Source organism: Rhinopithecus roxellana, chromosome 2, assembly GCF_007565055.1.
Source record: "Rhinopithecus roxellana isolate Shanxi Qingling chromosome 2, ASM756505v1, whole genome shotgun sequence".
NCBI classification, from domain to species: Eukaryota; Metazoa; Chordata; class Mammalia; order Primates; family Cercopithecidae; genus Rhinopithecus; species Rhinopithecus roxellana.
In genome coordinates, this window is record NC_044550.1 from 184187218 (window position 1) to 184199177 (window position 11960).

An 11960-nucleotide genomic window follows, 5' to 3' on the forward strand; every position below is an offset into this window, starting at 1 on the left:
CTATATCCTAGAGGGTAGGAAGGGAGAAAAGGAGACAAAAATCCTCCAGGCCCTCCATTTTATCCTTCTCTCCACTTTACCCTCCAATTGCTCAAATATGTAAAAATCTCTCTTACTTTAACAACTTCATACATGCCGTCTTCTCTATCTGGAATCTTTACTTTATAAGCAAACTTCTTCTCATCCTTCAGGTCTCAGACTACTTATCCCCTCCAGAGAGACTTTCTCTGACCTTCAGATTATCTTAGGTTTCCCTCCTATATACACCTACAGAACTCTGCAATTTCTCTTTTACAGCCTTCATTATGCATTATTATAACTAGTTTCATTTTCATTTTCCATACTAGACCATAAGCTCTATAACAGTAGGAGCCATGCCCTTCTTTTTTTTTTTTTTTTTTTTTTTTTGAGATGGAGTCTTGCTCTGTCGCCCGGGCTGGAGTGCAGTGGCCGGATGCCAGCTCACTGCAAGCTCCGCCTCCCGGGTTCACGCCATTCTCCTGCCTCAGCCTCCGGAGTAGCTGGGACTACAGGCGCCCGCCACCTCGCCCGGCTAGTTTTTTGTATTTTTTTAGTAGAGACGGGGTTTCACCATGTTAGCCAGGTCTCGATCTCCTGACCTCGTGATCCGCCCGTCTCGGCCTCCCAAAGTGCTGGGATTACAGGCTTGAGCCACCGCGCCCGGCCATACCATGCCCTTCTTGTTCACTATTATATATCTAGCCCTAACATAGTACCTAGACCTTATCAGTCACTGAAGAAGTATTAATAATTGTATGAGGGAGGGAGGGAAGTCAGCAAAAATCAAATACCATCTAAACAGAACTTAGGCAGTCAGTGAGCAGTTGAGCAAATGAGCAAAACGCAGCAGATGCAAAGATCACAAAACCCAGCTATTGTCAGGAAGCAGCTAATTAGAAAGTCCTGCATTTTCTTAATCCTGGAGCAAAGTCTTTTGCTAAATAACCGGAACTCCCCACCCTGGTGCTGTCCATGTAACAGGGAGAGCACAGTCCATTTGTTGTCTTGGCTGTCCTGGGGCCTCTGAACATCTTGGCAGACCCTGCAGGGCCATCTGTCCTTTCATCCCTCCTCAAACTCATCTCTGCTCTTACGTGACCAAATGTTCTCCCCATTGATCTTTTCCAGGATATAGAGTTTTACTTACAGTTTTCTGGCTACTGCATTTTACCAAAGAGTAGTAGAGAATGGCTTCACACAGAAGTAGGGAAAGAGATCCAAGTTTTCCAAATCCCAAATGCTTACCAGGAGAAGTGAAGAATCCTTTTTCAACATAGTGTTCTCTGAAAAGATTATGCTGATTAAACAGGATGCTCCTGTTGTATAGTGTTTAAAACTGACACATACGGTTTTACTTATCATCAGTTTTACTGATCAACAATTTGAAAGAAGTCTAATTCCGTAAGTTAAAAAAATACACCTAATTAATTAATGCCTAACTTTTAGCCTGTCCATTGAAAACTGATGGGTATATATATAACAAAAATCAACAGACTCTCCCTGGAAAATGTAGAACTTGGCTCTGAAGCTTCATTGAAGACTGCAGGAGAAGAGAGAGACCTTTCTTGTCCTGGAAAAATGAGGACTTGTGAACCACACACACATTTTAACACAAAACATCCAGCTTCTGGTAATCCCCCAAAACTGTGAAATGGTATATTTTTTTAAAAACAAGGAGTAGAGAACTTTATCAACCATACTGTGTGTGGCTAATATTTCCTGTAAACGTATTGGGATTTGTCAGAGAAAATCCTAGCGCTTCCCCTAACTACATATCCTTGCATCTACCAGCTGAGACTCGCAAAGCTAATAAACCTCACCAGCAAATTAGCATTATCTATAAAAGTACTGCAGCCTTAAATATTACAACATGGTAGAGCTGAATGTAAATCTCCTTGAAAGTATTTTTCCTGTATCGCAATAAGCAGAGGCCTATTTATAATGTGACGCCAAAAATAGACACACACTGCTTAATATTTGGAGAAGGATCTGTACATGCTACTCCACTCTGCAGAAGCTCTTACAAGTACTTTTCCAATGACATTTTCCCTGGAATCTCTCTCTCTCTGATCATCAATATGTGAGCCATGGGTGCTTTGAACCAGGCAGGACAAGACACCCTGACAATACAAAACTTGACATGTCAAAGGATAAAACTCCCCTGAGGATGGCCACTACATTTTATGGCTGTATGACACTCATGGCTTACAATGCTGTATCCTCATATTTTCTTCTAATCAGAAATTCATAAGGAAAATCTGTGTACCAAAAGGTATAATAAGGGACACATTTTAGATTTTTTTCCCCACAGAGGACAGGGTCACCAGCCCCTAGCACTTTTTTTAACAGTCTGGCTGATGATCTGGTGCCAACGCCAACTGCTGGTTAAATAATCTAATGAGCCGGGTGAGGCTTTTGGTTCTCCTGCTTTTGTGACTTCATTTTTTGAACATTTAAAATTGCCAACAATCCCAAATGGTGTCTCATTACTTCTCTCCAATTTGTTTCTATTTGAAGATAAAAACTATTTTATTTGGAGCAAAGTATAATAGGTTGCAAAATGACCCACCATTGTAAGACCAACAAATAGTTAGGTCCCTATAATGGTTTGAAAAGAAAAATTTTAATATCAAGCCACAAAGGGGGAAAATGCCCTCATTTTTCACCTATTTTACCAACAACAACAATAGCAATGATTTATTGAGTACCCACCAATATCACAAGAAGAACTCTGGGAGTTCAAACTGCTAAAGCTAAACTTAGGCAAAACAAGGTGAGGATATTCACTTACAGAACAAAGAGGTTTTACTATCCCTAACCATTTATGATTTAAATCATTTTTTATTATTATTTTTTATTTTAAGTAAAGACAGAAAGGAGGTCAAAATAGGCCAGTGCAGTGGCTTACACCTGTAATCCCAGCACTGTGAGAAGCCGAGACAGGTGGCTCCGGAGTTCGAGACCAGCCTGGCCAACATGGTGAAACCCTGTCTCTACCAAAAATACAAAAATTAGCCAGGCTTGGTGGTACGCGCCTGTAGTCCCAGCTACTCGGCAGGCTGAGGCAGGAGAATTGCTTGAACCCGGGAGGCGGAGGTTGCAGTGAGCCAAAATGACACCACTGCACTCCAGCCTGGGCGACAGAGCAAGACTCTGTCTCAAAAAAGAAGAAAAAAAGAAAAGAAAAAACAAAAGAGGTCAAAATATAAGACTGGATTTTGCCATATATGACTTCATTTTATTTTATTTTATTTTTATTTTTGAGACAGAGTCTTGCTCTGTCACTCAGGCTGGAGGGCAGCAGTGCCATCTAGGTTCACTGCAACCTCTGCCTCCTGGATTCAAGCAATTCTCCTGCCTCAACCTCCCGAGTAGCTGCGACTACAGGTGCACGCCACCACGCCCGGCTAATTTTTGTATTTTCAGTAGAGATGGGATTTTGCCATGTTGACCAGGATGGTCGCGATCTCTTGACATCATGGTCTGCCAGCCTCGGCCTCCCAAAGTGCTGGGAATACAGGCATGGGGCACTGCATCCAGCCCACATATGACTTTCTTACTTACAAAAGGTCAAGCATCGGTGCTCAGGTATATAGCCAGAGGAAATTATAACACAATTGTGGGTATCTGTAAAAAGAAAAATAACAATTATTTGATGTATCTCAAATAATATAAAAACTCTTAGTGATAGTATGATACCTCAAATTACCTAAACCCATGTAAGAATCTCTTCTTCTTGCCCTCCTTTCAGGTTCTATTCTCAGCATTTTGTTTTTAGGTTTTTGCACTGTTATTTCTGATGTAACATGATATGTAAATTCCCAGTAACCTCCAAAATACTTAAAATCAAATATTTCTTCCTAGAAAATGTGTAGGAAACTGTCTCAACAAATATCTCCTTATGAACTTCTGTAAATTAATCTACTAATTCTTACTAGGGTTTGAAATATGTAAATATCAATATTCATTTTCAAAATATCTGTCAACATGAAAAAATTTCTATAAGAAAATATAGGAAAAATAGAATCCTAGTGAAGTACAGAAAGAGAAATCTATTGAAATCCATCAACCATAAGAATTTTAATTCTCTAAGTTAAGAAAAGCTACTTACAATGAGCTTTAGAATAGAAATTGCGGTCCCGTGATCCTTACTGAACAGTTTGCCAGTTCCTGTTTACATGTTTACATTATCTTGCATCCCTTAATAAATGTCATCTTTATATTGCCTTACTGAGTTACATATTTACTGAGTAGTAACTATGAGTAGTAATTCTATGTGTTACTAGTCTGTTAACACATAGTCTGGTACTTGATACCACAAAGGATAAAACTCCCTTGAAGATGGCCACTACATTTTATTACTGCGTGCCACTCTTGGCTTACGCAGAATGTTACTACTCAGTAAGGCAATATAGTTCCAACACAGTTCTCAAAGATTTAATATGCAGAAAAAAATGCAGTAAAAAAAGAACAAACGCAGTTTTTTAAAAAAATGTTCTTGCTATTACAGACACTGTCATATTTGGGAGAGAGACATCTTTGCAGAATACATGCAGTTTTGCAAAATGAGTCCAAAACTAGTATTAGGAGCCAGGTCCTAATAGGGACATGTAGTATTTCCCAAAGATGGTATCTCTTTATTTTCTGTCCCTGTGAAAGAAGTTAATTTTTCAGAATGTCCATAGAAACACCAACTGTGAGTAGACTATGACCCATTGCTGGCTACCAGAGAATTTGAGTCTTAACCAATACTGCCTCCTCAGTTCATCCACGGGATTCGTTTAAATATATTTCCTGGCCAGGCCAGGCGCGGTAGCTCACGCCTGTAATCTCAGCACTTTGGGAGGCCGAGGCGAGCAGATCACAAGGTCAGGAGATCGAGACCATCCTGGCTAACACAGTGAAACCCTGTATCTACTAAAAATACAAAAAAATTAGCGTGGTGATGGGAGCCTGTAGTCCCAGCTACTTGGGAGGCTGAGGCAGGAGAATGACGTGAACCCAGGAGGCGGAGCTTGCAGTGAGCCCAGATCTGCCACTGCACTCCAGCCTGGGCAACACAGCGAGACTCCCGCTCAGAAAAAAAAAAAAAAATTCCTGGCCAGGCAGGGTGGCTCACGCCTGTAATCCCAATGCTTTGGAAGGCCAAGGTGGGTGGATCACCTGAGGCCAGGAGTTTGAGACCAGCCTGGCCAACATGGTGAAACCCCATCTCTACTGAAAATACAAAAATTAGCTGAGTAGGGTGGCACACACCTGTAATCTCAGCTACTTGGGAGGCTTAGGCAGGAGAATCGCTTGAACCCAGGAGGCGGAGGTTACAGGGAGCCAAGATGGAGATCGTACCTCTGCACTCCAGACTGGGCTACAGAGCAAGACTGTTTCAAAAAAAAAAAAAAAAAGAAATCAAAAAAAAAAAAAAAGAAAAGAAAGAAAAACAAACAAAAATGTCCTCAGCATGAACGCCTTCTGTGTGAATTCTCCTTGTGCTCAGTACCCCTATTTGGCCCGACTTCCTTCTGCGTCCCTGGCTACAATCATCACCGTTTTGTGTTAGTAGAGCCGTTTGAAACAGTCTTTCTCTGAACAACCCTGACTAATTGTTTCAGAATAATTTTGGAAGAAAAAGGCACTCTGAAGAGGTTCCCATTCTACCTTTAGCATTTTTCCCAGCAAAGAACAACCTTTGTTTCTTTCAATAGCATCTGTGTGTTTTGGCTGCAAAATGCCTACAAAGAGCAGTAATACAAAACAGTTTTTCTAAGAATGAAGATGGAGTCACTAAAATCTTGCAGGTCACAAAGTCTCCCCCTTCCCAAACTGATAGCCTCTCACTACCTTTATCTGAATATATACATTTTTATTTCTTAATGAAAACTGTCATTTGGGGTGGGTTTAAAAAGGGGGTTGAATAGGTTCGTGGAGGTTGCAGATAAGTTAAAACATACATATGAAAAGACCATTTAAGACTGTGTTTAATGTAGTGAAATAACTCAAGTTATTATTATAGACTATATTTCAAGGCAATCTTTACATCCCATTATTAATAATGCTCTTAGATGTTAAGATATTGAACAATTCCCTTGAATTAATATCGAATCCTCGACACATCAAAAAGTCCATCTTGCCTTTGAAGCAAGGAGTGAGATGGTCTTCCATATAAGCTCATGATTTTAAGAGCTTTGTAGCTAGTCCCTCCTCATCCCTTTTCGAACACACATAAGTGCACACACACACACACACACACACAGAGAGAGAGAGACAGCTCCAGCAAAGAGGCAGAAGTAGATCTTACATAGATTCCCCTACCAAAATAGAAGTGTCTGCATTCAACTAAGTGAATAACCACAACAAAGAAGAGCATAATGCTTACCACGTGTCAGGCAATGCACTACAAGCTCTATAGGAATTATTTCATTTAACCCTCAAAACAACTCCATAAACTATCCATTAGGACCTTGAGATGGGGGGCAGGGATTAAAAGCTTTAGAGGAAAATTCAAGCAACTAGAATGGAGTGAAGCTGCAATTCAAGCGTGGGTTGTCTTACCCCAGAGCCCCACACTCTCACTGTGCCAGGCACAGCATCTCCACCAACCTTATTTCAACTCTTAGAGCATCTTCAGGTCATCATTTCAGGACTCATAACTTTGGAGTCTGTTCTTGTCCTTTAGCTGCCCTGGTTGTCACTTCAGGTATCAGTTTACTTCATTCAACATTGGAGACAAATAAGGTAAGACAGCTTCTGTCTTACCTTAGTAATCAGAATCAGGAAGGAGTAATGAAATTTTTCAGAGGTAATAAGGCAAGAGTTGGAAGAGTGGGAAAAAAGGGAATTTAAAGTAGCTATTTGCCCTACCAATTGAGAAATGAGTATAGTCTCAAATATAATCTCTACAGTAGTTTAAATGAATGAATTACATCTAATGTATGAACAAGGAAAAAATCTAAAAAACTTAAGTTTGAATGAAAAAAAGTTGGAAAATGTGATACACTGAATGATAATCATACACTTACATTTTAAATCCATAAAATAATATTATATAATTATTTGGGCATACACACTTATATAAAATGTATTAAAACATGTATGGGGGCTGAGCATGGTGACTTACACCTGTAATCCCAGCACTTTGGGAGGCCGAGGCAGGTGGATCACCTGAGGTCGGGAGTTCAGGACCAGCCTGGCCAACATGGTGAAGCGCCATCTCTACTAAAATACAAAAATTATCTGGGCATAGTGGCATGTGCCTGTAATCCCGGCTACTCGGGAGGCTGAGGCACAATAATTGCTTAAGCCTGGGAGGCGGAGGTTACAGTGAGCCGACATCCCGCCACTGCTCTCCAGTCCGGGCAACAGAGCTAGACTCTGTCTCCAAAAAAAAAAAAAAAAAAAAAAAAAAAAAAAAAAAAAAAAAAAAAAAAAATTATGGGAAGAAAAAAACCTATTTCAGGAATGAATGATTATTTCTGGGGGACTTAGGAAGTTATGGGCTAGGGAGAAGTAAACAGATGGCTCGGGGAGTCACATACCTCACTGTATCTGTAAGGTATTGATTTAAAAAAATCTGAAGCAAAATGGGAAAATGTTAACATTTACAAAATGTAAGTGGTGGCTACATGGTATTGTTATATTAATCTCTATTGTTTCCCCAATGTTTGAAATCGTTTCTCTCAACATAATTCTCTGATTGTTTTATGTAGATAAATAGATACTCCTCCTGAGGAAAGAGAAGACCATAGGAAAGACACTGACAGAAGAGTTCCCTGTGCCAACCACTGATAAACACCAAGAACATGCAGCAATTTGGTGGCTGTTCTAGCAGGCAGGCAAGGGAGGAGGAAGATGTCAAAGTAATGGTTGAGAGTAGGCAGACAAAGGAAGACGGTGAGAGGATAGAGTGTTCTATAGTGGTGGGGGGGAGAGTTATTTGCAAATAACGTGTTTGAAACTTGAACTATAACTGCCTGCAAATGCAGAGCGCTTCGGTTAGGTTGGAGCTGAGACTCAGATACATCCAAGTTAAGGAGAATAAGAGAAACCATCCCCTTCATCCCTGTAGTACAGAATCTATTGGAATAAACTGAATTGCTAGATACTACAGATGCTCCTGGGGAAATAATTAAATCCTGACCCAAATTAGGTTTAACATGTATACAACTAATTAATTGGAGGAAGCAAAATAAGTAAGATATAAAGAGAGACAACAGAAAATTTACCAAAGAGGGCAAGGTATTTGGATAGTACATTTAGCAAAAGAACCTAAGGGTTGAAAGGCAGTGAATTTAGCAGCTAAAGCACAAACACTGGGGACCCAGGCATTCCAGCCATATGTTTGGACCCTGTGTGTATGAATTAACAGCTGTCTTACAACTAGAAACTTTGGGGCACAAGCCTTCCCACCACTCCTAAAAGCAAAGAAAGAAACATTATATTTTATTTTCAGAAACAGAATTGGCCAAGATATTAGCAGGAATCCTAAATGACAAGGTGCCAGTGGTAGCAAAGTCCTAGATTCCCGGGTTCAAAGACAGATGCAACATCAGAATTCCAACTGGATTAGTTCCAAGTGGTAGCTCTGGCTGCAGCAGTTCAATTCAGAATAAAGCACTCTGGATCTAACTCATTGCGCTTTAGGGCTAACCAACCCTGTTCTAGAACCCTTTGTCATCACTGTAACATAGAGCAAGGAAGCATCCTTTTTCTCACTTTGCAAAAGCATCACTGGCTGAGGTGCCTGAGGTGAGAGCTACTCAAAAGCAACCATGGCGGGGGTGTGGAGTGCCAGCACCATCGCAGCAGCAGTGAGACCAGAGTGACAGCATCACAGCTTTCATTGGGATCTGCAGCTGGACTGCATTAGCAACAGCACAGTTCCAGTTTTGGCATCTGTGGCAACCCCGTTTAGGAATCTCAGTGGTGAGCTCTAGTCCAGGCTCTGCATGAATAAATGAAAAATAATTTGTGGGGGATTTTCCACAAATATATAGAGGAGAGGAACTCCCACAAAGAATCATAATGGGTAGCTAGGATGCAGAGCCATTAAGATGTGAATGCTTTTGTACTCTCAGGGTGGGAAAGGCAGAGATGTTCAAGTCACAGTAACTTGCTGCTGTGAAAGATGCATGTTTACGAAACACTTTGTGCTTCAGAGGAAAAATATATAATAAAATAAAACACAAGTTTGAATTAGATTTTTCTTCCTGATGTTTTTGCTTCCCTCTAAGATACAGAATCCAAGAGGAGTTTTAGTAAAGGAAGGAAGCAGGGGGATAGGTGGAGGAAGAAACTGCAACTGATTAAATATTTCCGCTTATGAATATTTTGTGATGAGAATATCTTCATTTACCAACAGTGATGAACATGAATACCTGAGCCTGTTTTAAATGGAACTCTATGTAATAGCTAGAATTTTAGTCTGCAGAATGAAAGTATAAGAGATGAGGTTACAGCATACCTAAAGCAGGGACTAGTGGGCTTACAAACCCAGGTGACTTGAGGAGGAGCTGGGCAGTAACAGTCACCAGAGTCAGCCTCAAGTCTAAAAGTACTCACAACTCACCCCAGAACACTTATGAGCCCATTAGCACAAGCAATCCTCAGTTTACAAAGTATTTGAATATATGAAGAAAGACAAAAATAATCAAAGTGAGAAAGGCACGGATGGGGAAAACACCTGAGACCATTCTGATGTGATGCTGAGAATTGTCCAGCAACATTTATGGCCACTTGGAAGGGAAAATACTCATCCTTTTATATGTGTCCCATGTTAAGAAGAATTTTAGCCAATTGGTTTGTTGAAAGTGGAGGCACCCTTACTTACCCAGCACTTTGCCCATATCAGGAATCATGCTGTATTCCCTGAGAGATCTGCCTCTGGCTTAAGGGGTCCCATCAGTTGACGTCAGAGGAACAGCAAAGACACAGTGCACGCTGACCCCAGTAGGCCCAGCCCTGCCTCTAGGAGAGGGTATATGGGACACTCGTGGGTAGTCTACCTTCTGGAGTCTTGCACATGTACAAACACATAGCGTCACAGTGACAGATCACATGGGGACCAGCAGAGATGCTCGCATGCTGCACTCCTGCTGTCAAGGTAACAACTGCCTTTGATTCCTGGCAACAGGATCCTTTCAGACCTGCTGTCAGAGAAACTAAAGGATTAGCCAGACTTCTTCCACTGGAGAGGTCTCTCCCTCCAAAGAGGGGTGTTGCTGGCAGCACACAGGCAGGAGAACTGCTTGCCAGCATTTCTTTGTTGTGGGAGACACAGTCCCAACAGTCCTTACATTTCACACCTTCTTACTGCTTTCAGCAGACACTTAAACTGTACTCACAGGGGAGTCTGTCTCCAGACAGTGACATATGATGACTTGCTGGCAACCTGGCCTCTATGAGCAAATCATAGCACTTTCTTTACTTTTTTTTTTTTTTTTTTTTTTTGGAGACGGGGTTTCATTCTATCACCTGGGCTAGAATGCAGTGGCACAGCCACCGCTCACTGCAGCCTTGACCTCCCAGGCTCAAGTGATCCTCCCACCACAGCCTCCCAAGTAGCTGGGACTACAGGCATGTGCCACCACGCCCAGCTAATTTTTTGTGTTTTTAGAGAGATAGGGTCTTGCTATGTCGCCCCGGCTGCTCTCAAACTCTGAGCTTAAGTAATCCTCCTGTCTCAGCCTCCCACAGTGCTGGGATTATAGGCATTAGCCACCGCACCAGGCCCATAGCACTTCTTTTTGGGGAAATTTGAATTTATCATCATAGTACTTGAAGGTTTGATGATACTTAGAGATCATTCTGACTAGGATTTTGAATGAAACAGCAGATCTAAAATTCAAAACACAAAAGGATATGTTCCTTTTATAGCTACTGATGCCCTCACACTGCTGCATACGTGTCCCATATTTCCCCTGCCTCGGGCAGGTAATAGGCTTGCGATAGGAATGCCTGGTGATTACCAGACCCCAAACACCCTCTCTCCTTCCTAGGAGGTGTCTCATGGGTAATGATCATCACAGTCTTGCCAGAGAAGCACCCAGAGGCATGTCACAATTTCACCAAAGCAGGGAATAACTATTCATGACTTCAATGTTAAACTGTTATGCAAGGCTGGGTGCAGTGGTTCACGCCTGTAATCCCAGCAGTTTGGGAGGCCGAGGCGGGCAGATCACTTGAGGTCAGGAGTTTGAAACTAGTCTGACAACATAGTGAAACATAGTGAAACCCCATCTCTACTAAAAATACAAAAATTAACCAGGCATGGTGATGCATGCCTGTAATCCCAGCTACTCGGGAGGCTGAGGCAGGAGAATCGCTTGAACCAGGAAGACAGAGATTGCCATGAGCTGAGATAACGCCATTGCACTCCAACCTGGGCAACAGAGTAAGACTCTATCGAAAAAAAAAAAAAAAAAAAAAAAAAAAAAAACCTGTTATACAAATCCCAAAGCAGCAATGCTGTATTCTCCTAATGTGCCAGAGATTTTCCTAAAAATATCTCCTTAAGGTTTTACTACCAAGCTCTTCCTAGCACCCAGATGGGGTTCTACAGAAGCTAGAATGAGTATGAGCTGAGTGAAGAAGGCCTCAGTGTGCCCCTAAATTAAAGCATAACATCTTAAAATTTGATATTCAATGTATTTATTTTTGTCTTTTGTTGCACTAATCATTTTTTTTTTTTTTTTTTTTTTTTGAGACAGAGTCTCGCTCTGTCGCCCAGGCTGGAGTGCAGTGGCCAGATCTCAGCTCACTGCAAGCTCTGCCTCCCGGGTTTATGCCATTCTCCTGCCTCAGCCTCCTGAGTAGCTGGGACTACAGGCGCCCGCCACTTCGCCCGGCTAGTTTTTTTTTTTTTTATTTTTTAGTAGAGACGGGGTTTCGCCATGTTAGCCGGGATGGTCTGGATCTCCTGACCTCATGATCCGCCCGTCTCGGCC

The 11960-nt window shown here is 41.6% G+C and overlaps 1 long non-coding RNA gene across 1 annotated transcript in view; it reads right to left on the reverse strand.

Moving 5' to 3' along the window:
• The window catches only part of LOC104678738, a 32512-nt gene extending 22386 nt beyond the window's left edge, over positions 1-10126 (reverse strand). Inside the window, exons 1-2 of the long non-coding RNA XR_750234.1 lie at positions 9845-10126; positions 3586-3648 (exon numbers count right to left, since the gene is read on the reverse strand). This is a non-coding gene — a long non-coding RNA (uncharacterized LOC104678738). The remainder of the gene's footprint in view (positions 1-3585; positions 3649-9844) is intronic.
• Positions 10127-11960: the final 1834 nt, after the last annotated feature.